General features: G+C 42.6%; 1 protein-coding gene across 13 annotated transcripts in view; it reads left to right on the top strand.

The window, feature by feature from the left end:
• The window catches only part of KALRN (kalirin RhoGEF kinase), a 489,190-nt gene that overhangs the window by 309,352 nt on the left and 154,118 nt on the right, over positions 1-25,720 (top strand). The gene's annotated exons all lie outside the window — the stretch shown is intronic.

The following is a 25,720-nucleotide window of genomic DNA, read 5'->3' as shown; positions in this document are numbered from 1 at the left end:
CACCTTGTATGAGTGTTCGGTTTTAGCATTAACAAAATTATGCTGAAAATATTCTGAAACTTGTATTATTAAAGCACATATCTGAAAGATAATAAATACATAAAGAATCTCTTTTGAATAATAATTACCATTTAATATTAGTGAAATCAGATCCAGGTTCTGAAGTGAATTGCAGGAGAAATAGATTGGAGCTGAGGTATCACTCCTAACTTTAGCTTAAGGACTCTACCAATTTCTTGGTTTGTCCCTCCCCTATAAACTGCTCTGGTGACAGGAGTTGGGGTACCAGCCCAGATCCACCTCAGAGAGCCCCCTCCTGCTGCAGGATGCTGTCTGGGACTGGGCAGCAACCTGAGGTTCCAGCAGCTGAGCGTGTGGTAGGAAGTGCAGCCACGCCTGCCAAAAAACAGGGGAAAAGGGGAATTGCCCCCGGCTTGGCATTTCAAAGGGGCCCAGAGTTCTAGGGATCGCCAGTGCTGCCTGTGTGGCAGCAGCCAGAGTTCCAAGCCCTTTGAATTGCTGCAGCAGTGCTGCTTCATGTGGCTTTGAGGAGGGGCCAGTGCCACACTGAGGGCCAAATGCCCTAGATGACGCCCCTTCCAGGGCACGGAGCTGGGCACCGCTCCCAGCTTGCATCGGAGTTTTCAGTGCCACTAGATGTAGCACTTTCTGCAGCTGTGCAGAGAGAGAGCAAGTTTTGTCCCTCCCAAGCTGTTTAAGACTCTCAGCAAGAAACCTCCACCTGGGGTACTTCCAGCAGCACTGGGAAGATCAGACCCACTTCTACCTCTTGGACCGTCCTACTGTTGCAGGCAGCCCAGCAGTTGGTGCCTTCAGAGTACAGCTCTGAAGGCAGTACAGAAGTTGGGGTGGGGAGTCTTCACCCTCTCTCCCAAGTCACCTTTAGGTCAAGAGCCCACAGTTACAATATCATGAAATTTCAAGTGTAAACAGCAGAAAACATGAAATTTACTAAAATTTAGATCCTATGGACATGAAATGGCCATAATGCATTGTGAATTTGGTAGGGTGCTATTTATCTGCATCTGACATCTCACTTATAGCATAACCTGATGGTCAAGCATCCTGCAGCCTTTTTTATAATAGGTTATATTATAAGAATCCAGAGTCTAATCCATTTTCTTTTATTAGAAATTCTACATAGTGAATAATCATGTGGAAACTTGTATGGATACACATACATTGTCACATGCAGAAGTTAAAGCAAGGCCATTCAATATTTATATCAGACAGGAAATTATTACAGCACTAAATCCTGGTGTGTTAAAGATGTATGCAATATGTTAAAGCAGATTACAGACACATTAATATATTTGGCAGAACAGTATACTGTAAAAGTACTAGAGTACTGAACCATCATGTAATGCCTGGTGAGGTTGTTAAAGCATTGGAGTGTTAAGGCCTCCTGCAATATAATGGGAATTTATTGCTGGCTGGAACAATTTTGGACAACAATTTCACGTCAAAATGACCCTGTCTCAGACTTCATGAAACATGGGTTTCTGTGGAGGCTTTTTTTATTTCATTCTTTTCTCATTAAAATTTCAAATGAAAAATATTTTGATATTCGGGTGGCTGACATTTTATAGCAGCAAACAGCAGCCTTCTATCAAAAGACAATGAAACATGCTTTTCAGCAATTACCACCACATGCCTATGTAACTGATCCATGTGCTGTGTCACATCATGACGGCTGGTGAAAAATGCCTGAAAGACTATGCAGGAAAGCTAAATCCACTGGGCTGCCTGCAACAGTAGGAGGGTTCAAGAGGTAGAAGTGGGTCTGATCTTCCCAATGCTGCTGGAAGTACCCCAGGTGGAGGTTTCTTGCTGAGAGTCTTAAACAGCTTGGGAGGCACAAAACTTGCTCTCTCTCTGCACAGCTGCAGAAAGTGCGACATCTAGTGGCACTGAAAACTCCGATGCAAGCTGGGAGTGGTGCCCGGCTCCGTGCCCTGGAAGGGGCACCATCTAGGGCATTTGGCCCTCAGTATGGCACTGAGCCCACCTCAAAGCCACAAGCAGCAGCATTGCTGCAGCAATTTGAATTTGCAATTTAGCTTTCCTAGTAAATGCAATTTGAATACCCAGAACAGTCTTGAGAAACATTCCCAAACTGTCACCTTAATGTGTCAGCCTGACTTGGAGGGTTCAGGCCTAAATTTATAGTTCAGTTATCAGGCCTCCACAGTCCTCCTTTCTCATAACACCAGCGACAAAGGAGCCCATGCAGTATAGACACCTTCTCACTAGAACCTAAACTATTGTGTTTCACAAATATACTGCAGTATCTTGTGCGTTATCAAAACTTTTGGTCATAACTTGGAGCAGTGTTTCTCAACCTTTTTTTATAAAGTACCCCCTTTTCAAAAATAAGTACCCCCAGACTTCTCTTCTTTACCCCAAGGGTACATGTACCACTGGTTGAAAAACAAAATTCCAAAGTAGTAGGGTGACCATCCGTCCCGTATTAGGGACAGCAAAAAGGCGTCACTATTTGTTTTTTTAAAGGGATGAATTGTCCTATATTTAGGCCCTCGGGGGCTGGGGGTGGGGGTGGGGAGCGCCCACGGCTGCCACTTTCACAGGGCTCCAGGTGGGGAGCGCCTGTGGCCATTGCTTCAGAAGCTATGCAAATGTTAAAAGACCCTGAAGAAGCCAGAGCGATCCCTGAAATTGGATTCATTAAAACCAAACAGTTAGTAAGTGCTGTAAAGCTGCACAGCAATTTGTTGCTGCTATGGCCAGATGAAAAGACTGTGATCCTCTAAACTGTGCTATGTTTCATTTTATGAAATAAGAGTACCTAGCCCTTGCATAAGGTGTGTCATCTGCCATTCTCACAATGCTTTGCAAAGGAGGTAAATATCAGTATTTAACTGATTTAACAATTTAACTATTGTTAACTATTTAACAAAAGGGAGGCCAAGGTCACAGAGGAGGCCAGAGTTGGAAATAGAACCCACAGCACCTGAATCCTACGTCAGTACCTATCCACTCAGGCTCCCTGTTTTACTTCTAGCTCCATGCAGGTACTAGTAATGTTCTCATCTTTAAGCAGCAAATTCTTCAATATATATTTAAAAAAATATTCTCTTATTGAAGTCAGTGGGAGTTTCAAGGGCTCTATGGCTGACAGGATCTGCCAGGACTTCTTGCTCTGGCCCTCCTGTTATTCTTACAGATTTAATTATCGTGAAAACACATCTGGACAGATGTATACAACAAGAACAACAAGATATTTATAATAAAGTTGTGTTCTGTTCTTCGCAGCAATGCTCTAGCTCTCTCCTGTGGATAAACTCTTTGTCTTCTCTTCCGTGTTTATGGTTTATCCATAAAGAAACTGGATTATTGATTTGTAAAACAGTGCAGCGGGCTCTTTTGCTTTTAGTTAGCCATCTGTTTTGTTTTTATTAGGGTACTCCATACTGGGGCTACATTAATATTATAAGCACTAGAAGATTTACCCAGTATTTCTTGGGTCCCTGAGGCTGGAGGTGTGGCTGATGCAGGAGTCAGAGCATGGATGAGGGTGCAGGTGTGAAGACAGTGGATTGGAAGGCAGAGGGGGGCTCAGGGCAGAGGGTGGAAGCAGCCAGCATTGCTCCCCAGAGCAGCGGGGGCCACGTTGGCTGGCAGCCAGTTTTTCTTCTGGGACCAGCCCGGGTTGGTGGGGGCCATTCTGGCCAGTCACCAGCATTACTTGGGCTGGCCTGGAGTGGCGCGGCTTTGCTGCCGATCTGGCAGCTGCTGTGCCAGTCTCCAGGACTGTCAGGGGTGCTCTAGCTTGCTGCCCCATGCTCGTTCTAGAGTACAACTGTCTGCCATGCCTGTGCTTTCTTCCCCCTGTGGTCATTCTGGCGTATAACTGTAACCGCTATGAGATCCCCCTCCCTTTCTGTTTAGTGAGAGACAAGGGCATTCCACTCACCTCTCATTGTCCTGGCACAACCAAACCAGGACTTTGCTTTAATTCACAATAAGAGGAAGCTGCATACCAAATTTGGTGGTCCTGGCTCTAATCGTTTAGGAGGAGTTCTTGACGAATGGACATGCAGATGAATGAACAGGCACACAGACAGATGCACAAACTCTCTCAGATATATAGCAGATATAGAAAGTTTATTATTTTATAACAAACAGCTAGCCAATACTATTATTGGTTTTACAGCTGGCAGGAATGCTGTTGAAATATAGTTGTGATTATATTCTTTCTGCCCTCTCTCTTTTTCCTTTGTCTGGAGAGCATAGGTATACAATTGGTCCTTGTCACTGTCTCACAAATGTACCATTTTCACTGAAATGAACAGATTGTAATAGGTACAGATCAGTGATAATACATTACTGGAAAATAGCCATCCCCATGAGAGCACATAATAATATTTATTCTTGCAAAGCCTTAAAACCTGCAACTTTTATGATCAATGTTTCCTGTATGGAATTAATTTGTGAATTTTATGGGTGCTTGTAAGTCCTTTATGCTCATTTACTGTTTTTCTCTACTCCCTGCAAGTTACCATAACGAATGTGTCACATATACTCTAGCACTCAGATAATATGGCCACTGATTAAAAAAACATTTCTAACTTGTCAGAGGTGAAACTATTGAAGCATTGAATTTCTGCATTGTTATTCAAATGGATTACCACAGATTAATTAATTTCCGGCATATGAAATATAATAAATGTCTCAGTGAGCACTGAGGAACAAATACCTTCAGAACTTTGCTGATTAAATAACAGAATGAGCAGTCAGTATGTGTGTTCCAAAGAGGAGCATGGTAACCTCATGTTACCAAAAGCAAAAGAAACACGTGTACTAGGAAAGACCTGGCTTATTAAAAAGCATTGTATGTTCAAAGGTGATAGAAAAATACATTTAAATCAGATGCACAAAGATTACATACTCTTCAGTACCAATATAGCCTGGAAATCTGTTTCCAATTAACCTGACCTGCCACATTTTAAAAAAAAAAAAAAGATTTCTGCTTGTGCCTATCAGGAGAGATATAACCAGGAGGAATTCATTAAGAAAATCAGAAAGTTGCTTTCCAGTGAGGAGGCAATAAGAAAGGGGACATTAATGTGTGTTGAGATGTGTACTGTTTTAGTTTGTGTTAACCTCCCACACAAAACCTGACCCATCTATATTTTAGTTTGCCATAGGGTGGAGTCCCTTACCACAGGAGCACAGAGGATTAGGGTGTGCCAATTTACACAAGTTTAAGGTCTGGCACTGACTTTTAAATACAAGGGAGACTGTGCAATGCTTTGACTAGTAAAATCCCTACTGTGGGCCAAATACTGCTCTTAGTTATAACAGTAAAGCCAAACAGTCTAACAGTAAATCCTCAGTGCTGATGTACCTGAGCCTCTTAAACAGCAAACTCTTGACACAGCAGTTTTGTCTCCATGTTTTTGTCTCTGGCCTAGAATCCTGCGGGGGCGGGGTCTGGATGCTACCTTACTGTAATTAATAAGTACTATAATAGAATTTTGTCTTGTGTAAAACAACGCATGTCCCATCTTCTCTCCATGGCCACCTGCTTAATATTCTAACCTTCCCTTATTTGGCATAATCTGTAGTCCTGGATTTAATATTTAAAAAAAAAATCATGGTGAAAAATTCAGGCAGTTGTCCAGTCTCTTCTCCTCCCCAACCGTCCCACCATTGCTTTCTGTCAGTTGTTGCAAATAAAAGAAAAACAAGGCATATGTGACATATATGTAGTTGCCGTGTGTGTCTACAGAACATAAATAATCTTCCTTTGAAAAGGATGTATGTTTCTGTCACATTAGGAGGGTAACGTTGTTTCCTTCTGCAGCTGCTATTTAAACAGCGTGAATTCTATTTTTAATCATAGGCAAAGTTTAAAATGAGATGCTTCAGACATCTGTTAGCTATTATGGGCTCTGCCTGCTGGAGGTAATAAATTTAGCCAAGGACAGAGTCAGATGACCTAATAGTATTTGTGTTCATTGCTTTCAAAGGTTGTTCTCATCCAGTATTATCTGTTCTCTGTGTTAGTCTGGAAGTAGTCAGCAGGTTTTGAAAGAACATTGTGTTATGGGTCACATAGGTGTAATCACAGTGGGATGAGGATAACAGCCTGTATTTTAAGTTAGGAAAGAAACAACAAGCAACTTGATTTCACTTTTCCACAGTGCATGGGGGTTTGAAATTGAATCACATTAATGCACCCTCTGTGCATCCTGCCAAAAACAGAGAAAGAAAAAAGTTAAAAAAAAAACTGTGTGGTTCCTGTGAAGTGTGTGAAAAAGGGCCACTTCATTTTCCTCTGAACGAGTGATAATGGCTCAGCTTTCTAATTTGTCATGGAAACCTTCTGTCAACCCAGTAACAATGACGTCAAGGTGACAGTGCCAAACAGACGGTATTAGTCTGTTTGCAACACACCTGTTCAACAGCAAGAGTACAAGGTACGTAGGTTCTTACATTTTCCATCCATTGTACAAAACAATTTGGACTTTGAAGAGCGTTTGGAAAAAGTTCAATTTTTAGGGCAACTTTTCTAAGGTTGACTAAAGCATTTACTAAGTGAAACTTGTAACCACAGGTTTTTGAAACCTTTAATAGAGTATGACCTCCAGAGTATCTTCTTTTCTGTGTATAACATTAGGTATTAATGATATCCAACTTGTGTCATGAGAGGGAGTGGTAACTCCCATCAGTTTATTTTACTCTATTTGCATGGATGAAAATACTTATAATGACCCTCATCAAAGTAACATTAGGTAAAGCATATGTAAAGGGGGAGAGGATGCTGCCTTTCTTTTTAATATACCTCCTGTAAAAGCTGCAGTCTACAAAGGATATTTTTCCTGCTTGTTTCTTGCTTTTTGATTGATCATCATGTAACGTTGATTATCAGTTAATTTTTCTTTGATGACAACAGAGTAGAGTTGTCTTTCTTCTTTTCATAGTTGCAATCCACACACATGTATGACTACCCCATCGCTTTTGTTAATTAAAAATAACAGGAACAGGGGCCTTTAAAAAGTATTGAAAACAAGCTTTGTTGTTTTTATACTGAAAATACATTAGTGGAGAAAGCAAACTATTTCTGCTGGGCTGCATGTGAGGTATCAAAATTAGGTGTACAAGGAAAACAAAGTGTGGCATTTGTAATAGATTTTGAATCAGCAGAGGAATTTTACCTTGCCAGTTCTTGATACATTTTCTCTTATCACAGCTAAAACAGTAATTTACAGCAATTACACATCTTGGTCATGGCAGCACATGATAATTTTAATAAACTAAACTGCACAATTATCATTGCTAAACTGTATGCATGTAATCGACAAATTCCTAGCATGCAAAGGAGAAAGGCACATGGTCTGATCACATGAATGAAGACAATGAAAATTATGCTGGCTTGTTGAACGGATGTAAGGCTGAGAAAAGGAGCAATATAAAATGATGCTGGGTAAAAATCAGAGGAAAATGGGGTCAACCAATATTCGTTGAGATTTACTATACAAATGTAAGTCAACAAAAAGATGTGTGATACTAAATAATAACAGTGGAGTTCATCTGACTCTGAGACAAAGAACTATGCCAGATTATCATTCCCAAATAACTGATGAATTAAGATGAATGTTGACAAGCATCAGTTGCTAAAACAACATAATCCTAATGGAGATGGATGATGCTAGATGATTGTCAAATTCCAATGGGTTGGAAGAATAAGACACAATGCTAAGGTGTTGGTTTTATACATAAAAGTAGGAAACAAGAAACGGGCTGATCTGCTCAGCACTGGTTAGGCCTCAACTGGAGTATTGTGCCCAGTGTTGGTCACCAGTGTGTGGAAAGGAGGATGTAGAGAAACTAGGAAGGCTTCAGAGGCAAGCAGCAAGGATGACCAAAAGGGTGGAGTGCCAGCCATATGATCAAAAGCTGAAGGAAGTGGGTATGTTTAGTATGGGAAGGAGCAGATGAGGGGATATGGTAGCAGTCTTCAGATACTTAAAAGGCTGCTATTATAATGGAGAAAAGTTGTTCTCTTTTGCCACAGAAGGCAGGACAAGAGACAATGGTTTCAAACTCAGTACAACAGATTCAGATTAATCTCAAGGAAAACTTTCTAAGTACAGTAGGGCAATGGAACAGCCTGTCTTGGGAGGTTCTGGAAACTTCTTTACTGGAGGTTTTCCACAGGAGACTGAATAGCCTTCTGTTTTGGATAGTTTAAACACAACAAATCTTTTTATCTTTGGCAGTGGGTTAGACAACATGGTCCTTTCGGTCCCTCCAAAACCTGTGGTTCTATGATTCTATCATACAAGCACTGAGTCAGAAAAGTACTTTTAAGCACATTCTTAAATCCTGTTAGCTCTTAGGGGACTTGTATGTCTGCCTGAGTGCTTTTCTGAAGCGAGGCCATGCTTTGGATAGCTGCCATACCATGTTCATTGGGTTCAAAACAGAGCCAGTAAAAACTGACAGAATTAGGATTTTGTGTATAAATGAATATTTCTGTAGGAAATGGCAATTTTCAATGAGGATTTTCAGATTTTCATTGTCTAAAACAAAATCTGGAAATATAGCAGTTTAAACTTTTTCCCTATAAAATTGAACAATTTTAAGAAATTTTAACAAGGTCTGGGAAAAATTATCTAGCCTTTTCACAGAAATAAAAATTCCTGAGCTGCTGTACTTGGGACCCATTTATCTGACAAAGGGATAGCAGTGTTATACTATTTTTTGTAGCAGAGCTAGTCAAAACGTTGTGCTCCAAATTTTTGTTTGGTTTGTTTCACCAAAAATAAGAAAAATCTAGATGAAAGTTGTCAGCATTTAACCATATTGTCTAAATACCATCATATTATTTTCCTGCTTTGCCCCATTTTCTGGACTGCTTTTTTCAAGTTCTCTTCCCATTTTTTTCATGCCATATAAATAGGGTGACCAGACCTCCCCAGGCCAAATATGGGATAGGGGGATGACCTAGTGTCCCAGCCAAAACAAGACAGATGGTCACCCTATCAATCATGTGGGGGCTGCTACATTGCTGGGGAGGGGTTCTCCCTGGCTGCGGGGGGCACCAGCAGGTCCCAGCTCCCCCAAGCAGTGGGGAGTCAGGAGCCAGGTGGTAGCCGCGCTAGTCCAGCTCCAGCTTCCCTGAGCCACAGGCCAGTGATGCCAGTGCACTCCTGGGTCCCCGCAGCTCAGCAGCCGTGAGCCAGGCAGCAGCTGGACCACTTGGGATCCACCTCCCCCTGAGCAGTGGGGAGCCAGGCAGCAGCAACACCACTTGGGCTCCCCCAGACAGTGTGGAGCTACTGGGGAGCCTTGAGCCAGACAGTAACTGCGCCAGTCAGGCTATGGCTCCCCTGAGCAGCTGGAAGCCAGGCATGCTGGTCTGGCTCTGGCTTCCCCAAGCCACAGGGCGCAGGATCAGGGCCAGCCGTGGCTGGGGGGCTGGGAACCAGACAGAAGCCGTGCTGGTCAGGCTCCAGCTCCCCACGGCTCAGGGAGCCAGGAGCCAGCAAATACGGGGCAATTAGCCCCTTTTTAGAAATCAACTGGGACACTTTCCTGGCACCCAAAATATGGGGCTGTGCCAGTCAATATAACCTTACATATAAAACATCTCAAAGATGCAGCATCTATACACAATGAAGATTATTTCAAAATACAGCCATTGAATGCAGAGGGGTAGCCGTGTGAGTCTGTCTCTGCCAAAACAACAAGAAGTCCTGTGACACCTTATAGACTAACAGATTTTTTTTTTTTTGGAACATAAGTTTTCATGGGCAAAACCCACTCCAAAAAAATCTGTCAGTCTATAAGATGCCACAGAATTTCTGATTGTTTTTGTGGATACAGACTAACATGACTATCCCTCTGATACTTGTCACCATGCAAGGCACTGTATTTAGCCAAATGCAGTGAAAATTCATCAACCCCATAAAAAAACTTGCACAGATATAGACCTGCATCGGACAAAGTGTGTCTCTGCCCACAAAAGCTTATGCTCCGAAAAAATCTTTTAGTCTATTGAATGCACTATGGCTTATTTCAAAATAGTCTCTATTCCCTGTCTAAACAGCCCACCCGTGGCTACTCTACCCCTCCCTTTCAGAAGGGGCATGTAAATGACAGCCATTTGAAAATGCAACTGACGTGCTGACATAAACATTCAGCACCTCTTTTGCGTAATGGCAGGCACCTGGCCCTATGAGGCTGCGTCTACACGTGCACGCTACTTCGAAGTAGCGGCAGTAACTTCGAAATACCGCCCGTCACGTCTACACGTGTTGGGCGCTATTTCGAAGTTGAAATCGACGTTAGGCGGCGAGACGTCGAAGTCGCTAACCCCATGAGCGGATGGGAATAGAGCCCTACTTCGACGTTCAACATCGAAGTAGGGACGTGTAGACGATCCGCGTCCCGCAACATCGAAATAGCGGGGTCCTCCATGGCGGCCATCAGCTGGGGGGTTGAGAGATACTCTCTCTCCAGCCCTTGCGGGGCTCTGTGGTCACCGTGGGCAGCAGCCCTTAGCCCAGGGCTTCTGGCTGCTGCTGCTGCAGCTGGGGGTCCGTGCTGCATATACAGGGTCTGCAACTAGTTGTTGGCTCTGTGTATCTTGCACTGTTTAATGAAAGTGTGTCTGGGAGGGGCCCTTTAAGGGAGCGACTTGCTGTTGAGTCCGCCCCGTGACCCTGTCTGCAGCTGTGCCTGGCTCCCTTATTTTGATGTGTGCTACTTTGCCGTGTAGACGTTCCCTCGCTGTGCCTATTTCGATGTTGGGCTGAGCAACGTCGAAGTTGAACATCGACGTTGCCAGCCCTGGAGGACGTGTAGACGTTATTCATCGAAATAGCCTATTTCGATGTCGCAACATCGAAATAAGCTATTTCGAAGTTGGGTGCACGTGTAGACGTAGCCTGAAAGTGCTGATTTCAAACTAAAAATAGCCATGTAGCCGGGGTTCCTTCAAAAGTGTGCCCCAATTTTGAAAGCCCCGTTCTTCCTCAAAAAGATCAGCAGCACTTTCAACGGGCCAGGTGGCCACTATTATGCTAATGAAGCATTGAATATTTATATCAGCACCTCATTTGCATTTTCAAACAGCCATAAATTACATGCCCCTGCCGAAAGGGAGGGGTAGTGTAGCCACAGCCCCCTTGTTTCAAAATACCTATTTTGAATAGACACTATTCCATGTACAAAGAGGTTTACCAATTTTAAAATAAGATGCCTGCTATTTTGAAAATATTTCCAAATAGCAGTTGCATTGTGTAGGTGTTTGCACAGTCATTTGGAAATAGTGGCGGTTATACTGAAATAACTTTGCTGTGAAGACGCGCTCTTTATGAGCACCAGCAGGGAGCAGAGTTTATGGGACATATGGGATCATAGAAATGTTGCGAGTTGTACATGGACAAGGTGAGTCATCTGCTCTGTAGTGTGGAATACAAGGGATTTTAGGCTCTGCAGAAGGGATATAGGGAGATAAGTATGTGTTGAATTCTAGAATTTCAAAAGTGGCCTGTGGTCAAAACGGGGTGTTTGTATGTGTGATTGGTGCTGATTGCCATTCCTAGAAGAACTCAAAAGAATGTGTGGAAGTGTAGCAAACATGTTTTCAAGTGTCCTCTTCAGATACTAATATTTATGAAAATAAAAATTTCAATTGCCCTATGAAAAGTTACTGTACCATACATGGAATTGGAATTCAGTCATTAACTTATAAATCATAAAAGTTTTTAATTTTGTATCAAATGAAAATCTCTGTCTAGCCTTACCTATGGAATCTCTAGCAATCCCTCCATCTTTTCAAAAAGGCTTAGTTTAGTCATTAATCTGCACTGGTGAAACTAACAGAAGTTCATTGTACAAGCACATTAGATAACTTCAGTTTATAGATTTAAGTACAACAGAAGTTACGCTGGGATTTTCAAAGAAAGGCTTGGGAAATGAGTGCTCAGTTAGCATGAACTGCCATATAAAGAGAAAGAATGGTTCAATAAATAAAGTACCACCCTAGCACTTGGGAGATCTGACTTCAGTTTTTTGCTCTGTCACAGACTTGCTGGGTGAATTTGGCCAAGGTGCCTGGACCCAGATTTTTTAAAGTTATATAGCAAGGGTGGGGAACCTCTGTCCCATGGCTGCATGTGGTTTGTCAAACTTAGTTTCTGGTGGGCTGCCACATGCTTTGTTTACCTGAGCATCCACAGGCATAGCTCCTTGCAGCTCCATTGGCCAGGAATAGCGAACTCTAGCTGCAGACACTCAGGTAAACAAAGCTTCAGGCAGCCTGCCAGCAGCTAAGTCTGACAACCTGCATACAGCCATCGCACCAGAGGTTCCCCACCTCTGGTATAGGGACACCTAACTATCTCTAAAAATCTGGCCTGTAGCCTCTTCTGTGCCTCAGTTCCCCATCTGTAAAATGGGTATAGCAGCATGTCCCTCCTCAAAAGCGTGTTGTGAGAATAAATATCTTAAACATTATAGGCATCCACATGCTACAGTGATGAGCCCAGAAAAGTATCTTTGACAGATTCATATGTATGTGAAAGGCACATTGGATATGTTAATGTAAAACATTAAATTTACTTAGATGTCACACTACCAACTTTATACTTAGATACTGGAACCTCCTGTTTATGCAGGACATTGTTGCATTTAACATTTGCAGAAAGCCTAAGGAGCATTTTAACCTCAGGGAACATTTCCCACTCCATACTGTGTTGTGCAGCAAGTAAAAATACAGAGTGTGTGAGCAAAGCAGGTGTGTGCACAAATGTAGTGGTTATAACTTAGACAGACTTTGAAAATGGGGCTTCCTGTATTGATCAAGTTGAAGTGAAGAAAGAAGGGATCAGATTTATTTGCATATGATACCAATTGCATAGGGCGCAGAGTTTGATTTGTGATGTGTTTAGGGGAAGAACTGAAGTAGAATCATTCAATTTACTTATCAAAAGATATAATTTTTCAAATCACCCTCTGGTCAAATGAGCATAGCTAGTTCTTTTAGGACAATTTGATTCTTTTCTTTTTTGCATTAGACTTCACTGATCAATTTTTAACTCTTTTATAATGTGACATGATGGGAAATATAACGTGCAATGTCAATGAGCATTTCATTTTCACTAGAACAGTCTCATAAAGCAAGTTAGATCTACACTCAAAATCTGGAATTGCCTTCTTGTTTGCAATAGAATTTATTGCCCATGTAATATAAAAACTGCAATAATTTTTCTGAGATTTTAATAACAGAAGAACAGATTTTATGGCAGCACTGTCCTCTGGGCATGTTCAGATTAGTTCTATCCAAAGACCAGACCAAGGACTATAAAATTTTTAAAACTGCAGCTGTTGGTTAATTTGAGACCCACAGTTCAGTAGCACAAGCAACATTTTAAAAAGAGAAACATATTACTGCAGCCAGAGTCTTTTCTCTCCCTATTTGAAATCTGGTGCTCTGTACAAGGATCGTTATAATCTCTCATGCTGTTGTAGTTTAAGCAGTATCCTTATTTAGTAATGTTTTGTGTGCCATTAGACCTTTGCTGTAGAAACATCAGGCCTGACTGTCTACTCTGTTGCTCTAGTTGGTACGTAGCATCACATCAATGAAATACTGGTATAAATGCAGTAGAGAATTGATCACCAAAGGATCAACTAATGGAACCTGAACTGCATTCCCTACTAGTGAAAAGTGCACCCAGTACAGGTAGGACAGCAGTGGTGCAAACTGCTGAAAAGACTTGATATGGCCAACATTCCTTGCCAAGTGCAAGAGGCAAGCCTGGGGAACTGTCAAGTCCCTGTCAAAGCATATGTCTAAAATCTTCTACCAGCTGTAGCTGCAGAGCCAATTGCGGGCTGGTTGATTGTTTAGTCATTGTTTGTTTGTAGGCCTGGGCACACAGTAATCCTGCAAAAGCCAGGGCATGTCTTACGGCTTGCTTAGGAATGGCCACAGTACCTCCTTCACAGCCATCCACAGCCAGGAGCATTATTAAAGTCAGTGGAGGAAAGTGCACAAGAAAGGTTGGCAGAAAAGGAGATATGTGCAAAATTCCTGGATTATGCATGAGACAGCTGGAGCCCAGAATGCCCCCACTGCAGTTCCAGCTGTGCAAGATCTGTGAAAGTGTGAATTCTACAAATCCCTGAGGAGAACTTCACCAAGTCTGCCTTCGTTTCCCCTCCTATATACATATATATGCTCAGTCCGAGGCCTGCACCTGGCATCCAGTATTTTCTGAACAATCACAGTGAAAATGTGTTTTTTAACGTTCATCCATATAATGTTTCCTTTGAAAAATTCCATTTTATAGCCCAGTACCTGTAAAGGTAAAGGAGGTTGTGCCAGTCCTTAATAACCTTTTGTAAATGCAAAATACTGCAGCTCCTCTGGCTAGGAGGAGAATGCTACTTAGTTTGTGGAAGAATGTATTTCAAGGAATTAGCAATCTCAAGTATGAATCTGACTTTTATGTTCTATTAGACAACCCACTGAATATCATTAAGGGCAATTTATCTAAATCTGCCCTTGAGTTAATGCTGGACCTAAGGCCCTGATTTACAGTAACTGAGCCTAAGGAGCCTCTATAAAAATGAAAAATAGCAGCTATTACGTTTACAAAAGGGAAACAACTTGGAAAAGGAGAAAGATGCCCTCTCCAGAAATGGCCAAAGGGACTCTGTTTTACAGGACCATATGGTTTAGACATAGTTTGCATAATCTCCTCCAATTAAAAATAAAACCCATTGTATAAAAAACATCTGTTCTCTGATTTCAACATTTGAGACAAAAAAAAAAACATTTTCATTTTCTGCATTCAGATTTTACCTGTTTTGAGAAGTTCTCATGCCCCACACCAAACAACACTCATGTATTTTCTGGCCCTTTGTGAGAAGCTAGCACTCTCGCAGAGGCATCATGGGTTGCTTGACATGAAGCTGCCAGGATGATTGCAGACCGTTCTGTTTACTTTTACAAGACATCCTTTTTCATTCCTTTTTACGTTAAGCAGGCCAGGTATGCTGCCTTGGTTTCAAATGGATCAGTTCATTTTATGAATTCTCTGGAAGCTGGAATATCTGACCTTATACAGGCTAACGGGCAGAAATTTTTGCAATGAAGCAACTATGTACAGACAAAAACATAATTATCCAGACTAAATACTGCATTGCATTAACGTAAACTTAATCCTAGTGATATTAATCTCTTCTGGCTTTATCTCTGTTTGACAGTGATAGGCAAAAACATATTTAATGTCTAGATCACTAACTTCCAACTCCAAGTTGAGATTACCTCAGCTCTAATAAAATATTCCTTGGCAACTACATCCTATTTACCACTTGACATCACTAGCTGCCTCCTCTCAAGAAACTTCCAGTTCAATATAATTTAAAAGCAGAGACAGTGTATTGGAGGTCTGTAGCATTCTGCTGAATGGCTAACACCTTGCACCCAATATTGCGGTGGCCAGTGCTTTCTGAAAAGAGCTAGGTACTGCAGGACAGTTCCCTTCTCCTCCAAATACTCAGGAAAGGGCAGGAAGAGGTGCACACTACTGCTTAGAAAAGGAATTCATGCTGTATATTACATTATACATAGAAGTGTATAAGCAGATATTGTACCCCACAGACTCTAGGCCTCCACTGTGGTCTGAGTTGTCTGGGATAGGAGCTAATGTTGATCCCAGTACTATCTTTCAAACTGTGGAGGATTCTGCCCTGCTATATGCTTCAGGGAAGAGGTTGCCCATACAGCACAGCAGAAGGCAGAGGTAGTCCTGTGTCTGTATAAAAATAAGGTAATAGGTTATATGGAAGCTAATGTGTCTGTTATTTATGCAGGAGACTATCAGCCAGGGCTTTGGGCATTCATAATTTGCTTCTCTCTTACTGGGTGACAAAGAACAAACAGTCCTATAGCACCTTTAAGACTAACACATTTGTTAGGTAACGAGCTTTCACGAGTATGACCCACTTCTTTAGATTACTAAAGAAGACAATTAGAATTCAGGAGGGAAAAAAAGAGGGTTACTTGTCACTAGGAGGGACCAGTAGATGAAGCAAATTAAGTAGTATGTGTGTTGTTCCTGTGAATATCAGAGATGGGGAAATTGCTCTTGTAATGCTTAAGATAATTGAGATCTTAAGGTCTAATTTAAATGTGTCAGATTTGCAAATGAATTCCAATTCAGATGTCTCCCTCTGTAATCTTGTGGCAAAAACCATTTGTAGAAGAATGGCTGCTTTTGAATCCATTATTGAATGTCCAGGGAGATTAAAGTGTTCCCCTATAGTTTATGTGTATTCCAGTTCCTGATGTCGGATTTATGTCCATTTATCATTTGGTGCAGAGACTGTCAGGTTTGTCCAATGTATGTAGGAGAGGGGTATTGCTGGTACAATGACATATATCACATTAGTGGATGTTCAGGTGTATGAGCCCCTGATGGTGTGGCTGATGTGGTTAGATCTGGTGATGGTATTGCTAGTATAGATATGTGGACAGAATTGGCAACAGCGTTTGTTACAGAGTTAGATTCCTGGGTTAGTGTTTCTGCAGTTTGGCGTGTGGCTACGGGTGAGTATTTTCTTGAGTTTGGGTGGCTGTCTATAGGAGAGGACTGGCCTGTCACCCAAGGCCTGTGAAAGCGTGGGATTGTGTTCCAGAATAGGTTGTAGGTTGTCCATGATGCACTGGAGGGTTTTAAATTGAAGGCCCTCAGTGATAAGTGGTGTTCTGTTATTTTTCTTGTTGGGCCTATCATGAAGTAAGTGACTTCTGGGTACTCGTCTGGATCTGTCAATCTGTTTCTTTACTTCCCCAGGTGGGTAATTAAGTTTTATGAGTACTTGATAAAGGTCTGGTAGGTTTTTGTTTGTCGGTGAGATTGGAACAGATATGGTTGTATCTTAAGGCTTGGCTGAAGGCAACGGATCATGTGATGTGTCTTGGATGGAAGCTGGAGGCATGTAAGTAAGAATAGCAGTCACTGGGTTTCTAGTATAAAGTAATATTAATGTGACCTTTGTTGATTTGTACTGTACTATCCAGGAAATGGATCTCTTGTGTGGAATGATCCAGGCTGAGACTGACGGTAGGGTGGAACTGTTGATTCGTTATACTCACTGGTGTTACACTGATGTATAAAACTTCGGAAAGTTCTTTAAGAGCTGAGAGCCTCAGCTAACAGCCACTTATATAAGCACAAAGTACTGTATCTAGATAAGAGCCTTGTCAACCAATGAGTGTGGCGTTCATTAATGTTTATCTGGATAAAGACAGTTTCTTACCAAAACTTTTGAGAGACTAGAACTCTCTCCAGCATGTAGTTATGTTGTTGATATCAGATGGACATCTGTATATTCTCCATCTAAGGACCATCTGAGACTCACCTTTTCAGAGTTCCCTGGTTAGTTAACATTTATCACATTCTTGAGCTGTGCCTTTGCTATCTGTACAGTACCTTGAGCTGTTTACCATAGGGGTTTTTGGTCAGAGTGCAGTAGCTCCCTGACTTACATGAGGTTGCTTGCTTGTGCAACCCTGTGTAAATCAAATTTGCATAACTTGGGGAGCCAGGAAACTGACTAGCACAGCAGCTGGTCAGTTTCCCTGCTCCTGTGAAAAGCAAGCAGCCAAAAGCCTGGCTTTGAGCTGCCTGCTGCTCACAGGAGAGGGGAAACTGACCTGCACTTCTATCAGTGATGGTAAGCCCATACTGACAGTTTCACTCTGTTGCTTAACAAACATAGTAAGCTTGACATCTGATCACCCTTGCTCTTGAAAACATTCAGTTCAACATTTAATGTGCTCTTAGGGCTATAGTGAAGCCATTTTTTGCCCCTGGAAAATGCCTCTAAAATTCTTCAGAGAGTGTCATTCAAGCTGTACTGAGGATGTGTGAGAAGGCACATCAGTCCAAAACTCTGTTGTGGTTCTCTGGTAGGGTTTATAGTATGGGTGCAACCTGGCAATGAGATGTTTAACATGAAAGGTACAATCTGAGGAAGTGAGTCTTACCCATGAAAGCTCATAAACTAATGAATTTGTTTGTCTTTAAGGTGTTACAGGACTGCTTGTTATTTATAAAAGGTATGAGGACAACAACTGGGGTACTCCTGGATTCAGCTTGAAGTTTTGTCCTGAAACAGAGTAAAGAGAAGTGAAGTGCTCAGCTTGGAATACAAGAATTTAAGAGGATATGTTATTTGAGTTCATAAAACAGATTTCCTTTCTGTTCAGATATTTATACCTTTCCACTTGCTATCACTGCCTTTTTTATCTTGACATATAATCACATAATGGCTACGTCTACACGTGAAGCCAACATCGAAATAGGCTATTTCGATGAATAACGTCTACACATCCTCCAGGGCTGGCAACGTCGATGTTCAACTTCGACGTTGCGCGGCACCACATCGAAATAGGCGCTGCGAGGGTACGTCTACACGCCAAAGTAGCACACATCGAAATAAGGGTGCCAGGCACAGCTGCAGACAGGGTCACAGGGCGGACTCAACAGCAAGCCGCTCCCTTAAAGGGCCTCTCCCAGACACAGTTGCACTAAACAACACAAGATACACAGAGCCTACAACTGGTTGCAGACCCTGTGCCTGCAGCATGGATCCCCAGCTGCCGCAGAAGCAGCCAGAAGCCCTGGGCTAAGGGCTGCTGCCCACGGTGACCATAGAGCCCCGAAGGGGCTGGAGAGAGAGCATCTCTCAACCCCCCAGCTGATGGCCGCCATGGAGGACCCAGCAATTTCGACGTTGCGGGACGCGGATCGTCTACACGGTCCCTACTTCGACGTTGAACGTCGAAGTAGGGCGCTATTCCTATCTCCTCATGAGGTTAGCGACTTCGACATCTCGCCGCCTAACGTCGAAGTTAACTTCGAAATAGCGCCCGACGCGTGTAGCCGCGATGGGCGCTATTTCGAAGTTAGTGCCGCTACTTCGAAGTAGCATGCACGTGTAGACACAGCTAATATGTCTTGAGTCATAGATTGCTGCATCTCTTAATGTCTCTGGTGTTATCACCGTACTCACAGCATCATAAACTGTGAATTTGGACTGGACAGCTATCACAGTGATTCCAACCAGATGTGCAAGGTCACATAGAAATTAAGTCTTCCCAAGGAACTGCGGGGTGGTGTCATTGTCTCATTGTGTTAATTTTATCAGAGAAAAAAATCAGAGGAAAATGTCATGCCCAGCTTAATGAAAATCCAAATTGAACGTAACAGGCCCAAATCCTGAAGCCAAAGGAATTTTACCTGGAAAAGGATTTAAGCAATGAGCTAAAGACTCCCTGAAGAAAGGGTTTAATTCTTTTTTAATTCTGGAGTAACTCCATTCGCCACATGACTCCCCATTTAGCCCATCTGTGCCTGGAGTCACAGTCTGGCCCCCACTGAAACATATTCAGAGATGCAGCAAAATGTTAACTAGAATTTCCAGTGCTCTCAGTCAGGCATTTCAAAGCTGAGCAGGCTGTAGATGGAAGAAACTGTGTAGCACAATGCCTGTAATCTTTGACAGAGCCAGTCACAGTAGGATAAACCTAAGCAGTTCTCTCATGCTTCAACACCATCTACAATTTCTGCTGTGTTTTATCTTTTCTAACCTCCCCTTTTTCAAATTTCCTATGGAATTACACATATTTACACAAAGAACATTTCTTACCTGCTTTCCTCCGCCCCAGACTCCATAGTGAAAACTGTCGATGAAATCCAGGGTTGTGTCTACACTAGCCCAAAACTTTGAAATGGCCATGCAAATGGCCATTTCGAAGTTTACTAATGAAGTGCTGAAATACATATTCAGCGCCTCATTAGCATGCGGGCGGCCGCAGCACTTTGAAATTGACGCGGCTCGCCGCCGTGTGGCTCATCCAGACGGGGCTCCTTTTCGAAAGGACCCCGGCTACTTCGAAGTCCCCTTATTCATATGAGCAGATAGGAATAAGAAGAGGAAAGCCTAATTTGTAGTCCCCATCTTGGCTGTAGTGACAGCTCTGAGATTTTTCAGTACAAACCAAATCAACCTTTAAGAATCTAATCCATTTTTCTGTTTATCCCCTGATATGAATGCAAATACCATTATTTTCCCTTTACCTCTTTTACTCTTTCAAAATAGTCTGTTTAGGGTGATTAAACTGTTCTGTCCAAAACTTGCTGTCATCCAAAATCAGACAGGCAGAAATCCTATAAGCAATGGAAAACTAGCAATTTATGTGAGTGCACAATACAGTCGCATGCAGAAACACTTTGTTTAAACCAGCACAAGATTGCATCTTATTGAATATATGTAAACAAGTACCATGGGTATGTGGAATGATATTTGCATATTTTAGAACACTAAAATGCTGAGCCCCAAAGCAACTGCTTCCTTTATCCCAACCATACCCTCGTTGGCAGACCTGTTCCAGGTCCAACCCCCAAGTAAATTAATATCACATTAGAAGATGCCCAGCGTGTTGCTTGCCAGTGACACTTTGGACATTGGCTAGTTCTGAAATGGGCATTAGCCAAAGGGACAGGAGTCTAAATGGAGAGTTGGCAGGATGGTTCAGTTTTAGACCTTGGAAAAAGCATGCCAGACAAGCAACATCAGTGCACAGCATTTGGAGTGAAATTCACAAAGAATGGTGTGAAAAATAGTGAGAATGATTATAGTGCAGAGAATATCCTTCAATCTGTCCTTCCAGCTCCCTGTCTACTAAGTTTCCATTCGCTATTCAGTTTAGAGATGAATCTCAGTTTATGAACATAAGAATGGCCATAGTGGGTCAGACCAAAGGCCCACTAGCTCAGTATCCTGTCTTCAGCCAGTGGCCACTGCCAGGTTGCCCAGTGGGAAGAAACCGAACGGGTAATCATCAAGTGATCTGTCCCTGTTGTCCATTGTAAGCTTCTGGCAAACAGAAGCTAGAGCTGCAATTCCTGCCCATCTTAGCTAATAACCACTGATGGACCTCTCCTCCATGAAATAACACCTAGGAGGCAAAGGGTAGCTGCAGACCTCAGGTGGATAGAGTACTGATGGGTGCAACCTGTAGCCGGTTCTTGACCTCGCTCTCAGTGTCCTTTTGACCTCTAGGAGACAGGACACGATGGCAACAGTCCCCAGCTACTACCTCCCAGTTTCCCAGAAATCTATTAATTTCACTCTTGTTCTGCTTGATAAGTTTGTAAGCAGACACAAAGACAACATTGCATCATTCTGCATTCAATTCACATTCATAAAGCTATTCAGCATTACAGGGGCTAGAAACAATTTTCCTGTGAAATTAATTTTTCTGCAGAAATTAATTAGTTGCAAAACTTGCATGAACATTTGAACACTGCCAGAGTACTGGCTATTCAGGAACAGGGTGTGGCGTCAGTCCCATGTGTGATTAGGTTATTTACCTATCTTCATGCTGGCAGTGAGATTGTCTGACCTGTAATTAACCCCCTACATCTGTACAATTGGCCCTATATGGTGTTCCTCAGAGTGTTAAAGGTTTCTCAGAACAGTATTTATTCATTTACCTAGTAACCACCAACACAGGTTGTTAGAAGCAGATTTCCACCTCTCAAACAGAGCTTGGTTGGCTCTTTCAGAAGCAGAGTATGTAAGATCAATTGCAGCATGTGAGATGAACATTTGAGCCTTCGGGGAATTTCCCCTATATTTGTGAAAAAGTGACATTCCTGCCCTAGGGCAAACAAAACTACACTCTCATAGGCTGTGTCTAGACTAGCCCCCAACTTCGAAGAGGGCATAGTAATTAGGGTGTCGGGAGATTACTAATGAAGTGCTGCAGTGCATATGCAGCACTTTGTTAGGTTAAATCTCCTCCCCGACAACTTCAAAGTGCAGCTACCCACAAGCCGGCACTTCGAAGTTTCACACTTCAAAGTTGCTGCAGGGGAGATTTAGCCTAATAAAGTGCTGCATAAGCACCACAGCACTTCATTAGTAATCTCACAACACCCTAATTACCATGCCCCCTTCGAAGTTGGGGGCTAGTCTAGACACAGCCATAGAGTATTATTAGTCATCTCTGCTGAGGCTTGGCTCATTAATAAAAGATAATACAAATCCCAGGTAAACCTTCCCTTAGTGCCTAGCTACCCGGATCTTATTTTACCTGAACCTAACTTGTCCCCATTTTAGAAATATTTAGCGTTTTGTCCCTGGAGACACATCTGGCCCACACCCCAGCGCTCTCTGCCAAAGGACTTTTTCTACCCACCTTTCACACTTAATTGCTAAAGCACAAGCCAGTGTACTGTAATAAGCAGTTCTTTACTGGCAGGGACATGGACTGGATGTGACCTGCTCAGACCCTACATTCTTAATATTTCTGATAAATAGGCTTTGGGGCTCAGTCTATGCTCCCCTTCGCTTTCTCTCATGGGCACTCTGCTGCTTGAGTCCACACAGGTATGCTGATGCCCAGGTGCCTGGACTACACTATGATTAAGAAAAAATTCTAACACATTAATCCTACACTAAGCTTTACCATATAGCTCAAAAAGCTTTTCTGGCTCCTGGGCTGGGAATAGCCTGGATTGCCTGACAGCAGGATGTTTCCATGACTGAGATAGTCATCCTCCCCAGGTGGGTGGAAGAGCCGTCCCATCCATAGGATGGTTCAGGACAGTCCCCCTAGTTCCTGTGCTTTGGGGACCCCACATTTCAGGGGTATTGGGAAGTAGGGGACACAGCAGGGGTAGGGCCCATCCCTCCAATTGCTGGTGATGGTGGGAAACAGAGGAGCAACCCAGCCCCAGGTTGCTCGACTCTGCTAGCTCCCCAGAGCCTGTCCCCCGGGCAGTGCTGGGAAGTGGTGGGATGGGGGCAGGGAGGGGACAGAGCATGGCAGAAAGAGGCAGGGTGGGGGCTTGGAGGAAGGAGTGGAATGGGGATGGGGTACAACAGGGGCGGGAATAAGCGGCTTGAGGACTGGGCCTGTGGTGGGCGGGGGGGGAGATTGTCCCATGTCATGCACTCCTCTAGGGACAGCTCTGGCTGGTGGGAATTGACAGGGTCCTTCCACATGAAAGTTCCTTTAGGAGCCTGGAGATGGTGTGTAGTTGGATCAATAGACTCCACACAAAGTGAATTGATCACATCACTGCCCATAGTTTTGTGAGTTTTTTCCCCAGGAGTGACTCCTGCAGTAACAATGAATGGCTGGTTCCTCAGTGGCTCAGCCACTGCAGATTGTGCTGGCATAGGATGGTCTTGTTTTCTAGCTCCAGTATTCCTCTGAAATTTACTTCCATTGTACCCATATAACTGGGGAGCGTGGAAGCACTAGATATATGTGTTCTGCCTGAGGCACCTAGCATGGTGAAATATGTAAAATAACTTGTAACAGGGTTAATCCTGAACTATCTTGGATAGTAAAAAGCAGAATAGAAATGACCATGAATCCAAACTGTGATATTCCAGAGCTGGATTGGGACACTGCAGCTGTGCCCATCTCTAATTATTTGTCTTGTATAGCTAGCAACATATTCAGTGCGTAGGGGCCATAGTGTAGCTTTTTAGCTGTAACCCAGGTTTTTTTGTGATGTGGAGGGACTCAGCTAAATGTTCTGCAGTTGCAACCCTGCCAACATTTCACACAGATGTGATGGATACACTTCTCTGTGCTTACTTAGCTCTTTCATCTCTCTACCACTCTCCTTTGGCTGGCTAGCTGCACTGGGGGACAAGCAGGGACTAATGGCTAGCCTATGAAGTGTGCCTGGCTCTCTGCAGCTCATACAGGTAGTTTCTATGTTTCTGCTCACTGCCTCATTGAATAGAGTTGGTCGTGCAAAGGGAATATTTTTGAGAACCAATCAGCTGGAACTATGTGAGTTGTTACAGACACATCTCACCCTGTAATGACATACTAACTTCATCAGTAATGTTCCATACCTCAGGCACCAATGAAAACAAAACACAGAAGATGCCTGACCAGTTGTGGCTATTGTTTTTGCTACATAGGAGATCAGGGCACAACTGGCCCAGGATAGAGTTCTTTTGGTCCAAAATTCCTGTTTGTGGCAGTTCCACCTAGAGCAGAATTACTCACTAGCTTCTTTAGGTCATGATGCCTTGAAATTGATTTGGGCCCCTTTCTTAAGTGCTAACATTTTATTATCTGTATTTGGTATCATTTTTTCTTTCTGATTCTAGTACTAATTTGGTTTGCTTGGGGATTCTCTGTGTCCAGAGACTATTGGGTTTGTCCTTGTGTCCAGTCTTCTTGTTCTACTTTATTGTATGATCAGGGTGTTTGGATCTTTATTTTTATATTAGTATTTTGTACTCTTCCCATTGTTCAGTGCTTAGAGGCAAACACACGGCCTGTTGATTTATTAAATGAATCAAGTGTAAGGGGTGGGGGACATTTCTAAAAGAGTAAGGGAGCATGTCCTAGAAAACAGTACTAAACCATTTTCATATGAAATACAGCCTCTACAGCATTATGCATTTTCTTTTTATTTCATATCAAATGCACTTCTGCATGACTGGCTATAGATAGGATAATATCACTTTGTGGCTGAAAAAGGTATTCTCTTTTTAAAAGTGTATTAAACAAGTAATAAACTAAGGAAGTACTTCATAGTTGAAAGGATGTCTCCCATCACCAGGCTGATCCATCTGCATTTCACTTACAGGATTCACAGATATTTTTCCAAAGCTTGCTGTTACTGCTAAATAGTCAAAGCTCAGGTACCTACAAGGTGAAACTACTTGCTAACTCCCTTTGTGGATGTAGCTGAGAAGAACATGAATTGATTTCCCATCACAACTAGAGAAAGATAACCAGAGTTCATTTCTCCTCTCCACAGCTATAGCTGAACTTCAGATGTTAGTTCTCAGGCCTTGTCATCTGCCAGATACATAGGAATGTATGAAGCAGATGGAACATTGTGGATACGTTAGAGGTGGCCCTAGCCCTTTGGTGAAACTGAATTTTTCTATTACCTTTCTGCTTGTACAGTTTCAGACCTTTCTACTATTAGTTATACCACAATAAATCCAGCATTTTTAGCTTAATGGCTTTATTAACTAGAGTGGAAGTGTTCTAGATTCCAGGGTAACTGGACAGAATTTGGCCCATTGCCTCAAGTGACTATTTTTAACAAATGAGAGAAAAACAATAAGGGAGTAGAAGTCACTATTTAATGACAATATCTGAGGTTCACAACTGCAGGTGCTTCCTAGGTGGTAGTGGCTAGAAGTGCTGTCCTGCCAGAAGGACCCTTTATCGCAGAACATTTGAAAATTAACAGAATATTTACACAGCTGTTCATTTGTAGTGTAGCTCCTCTCCTGTGTCTGTTGCATGAGGTGCATCGTCACAAATAATTGATATGGACACGTCAGGTACTCAGTGCAGTTTGTTCAGCTGATGTTCTCGATAACATGCTTTACTGTGCTTTGACTTTCTGAAGCCGTGGCACCCCAAGGTGACCACTCTTTGCCTAGGAGATGTTAGGCCTATTTCTCCATTTTACTTAAACAATAAAAATGGATATATGTTTCCAAAAATCAAACCAGCCACCTGAAGAAAGCCTTTGCCTTGTTTGTAACACCTGCTGCCCTCATTACTGGAAATGATCAGTCCCTGGCTGTCATTTAAGGAGTATCCAGGGGAACATGCAGCCATTTATTTTCTTGGATTTAAGCC

Source organism: Carettochelys insculpta, chromosome 8 (assembly GCF_033958435.1).
Source record: "Carettochelys insculpta isolate YL-2023 chromosome 8, ASM3395843v1, whole genome shotgun sequence".
Taxonomy (NCBI): domain Eukaryota; kingdom Metazoa; phylum Chordata; order Testudines; family Carettochelyidae; genus Carettochelys; species Carettochelys insculpta.
The sequence above is the reverse complement of the archived record's forward strand: the minus strand, read 5'-3'. Positions and strand labels throughout refer to the sequence as shown.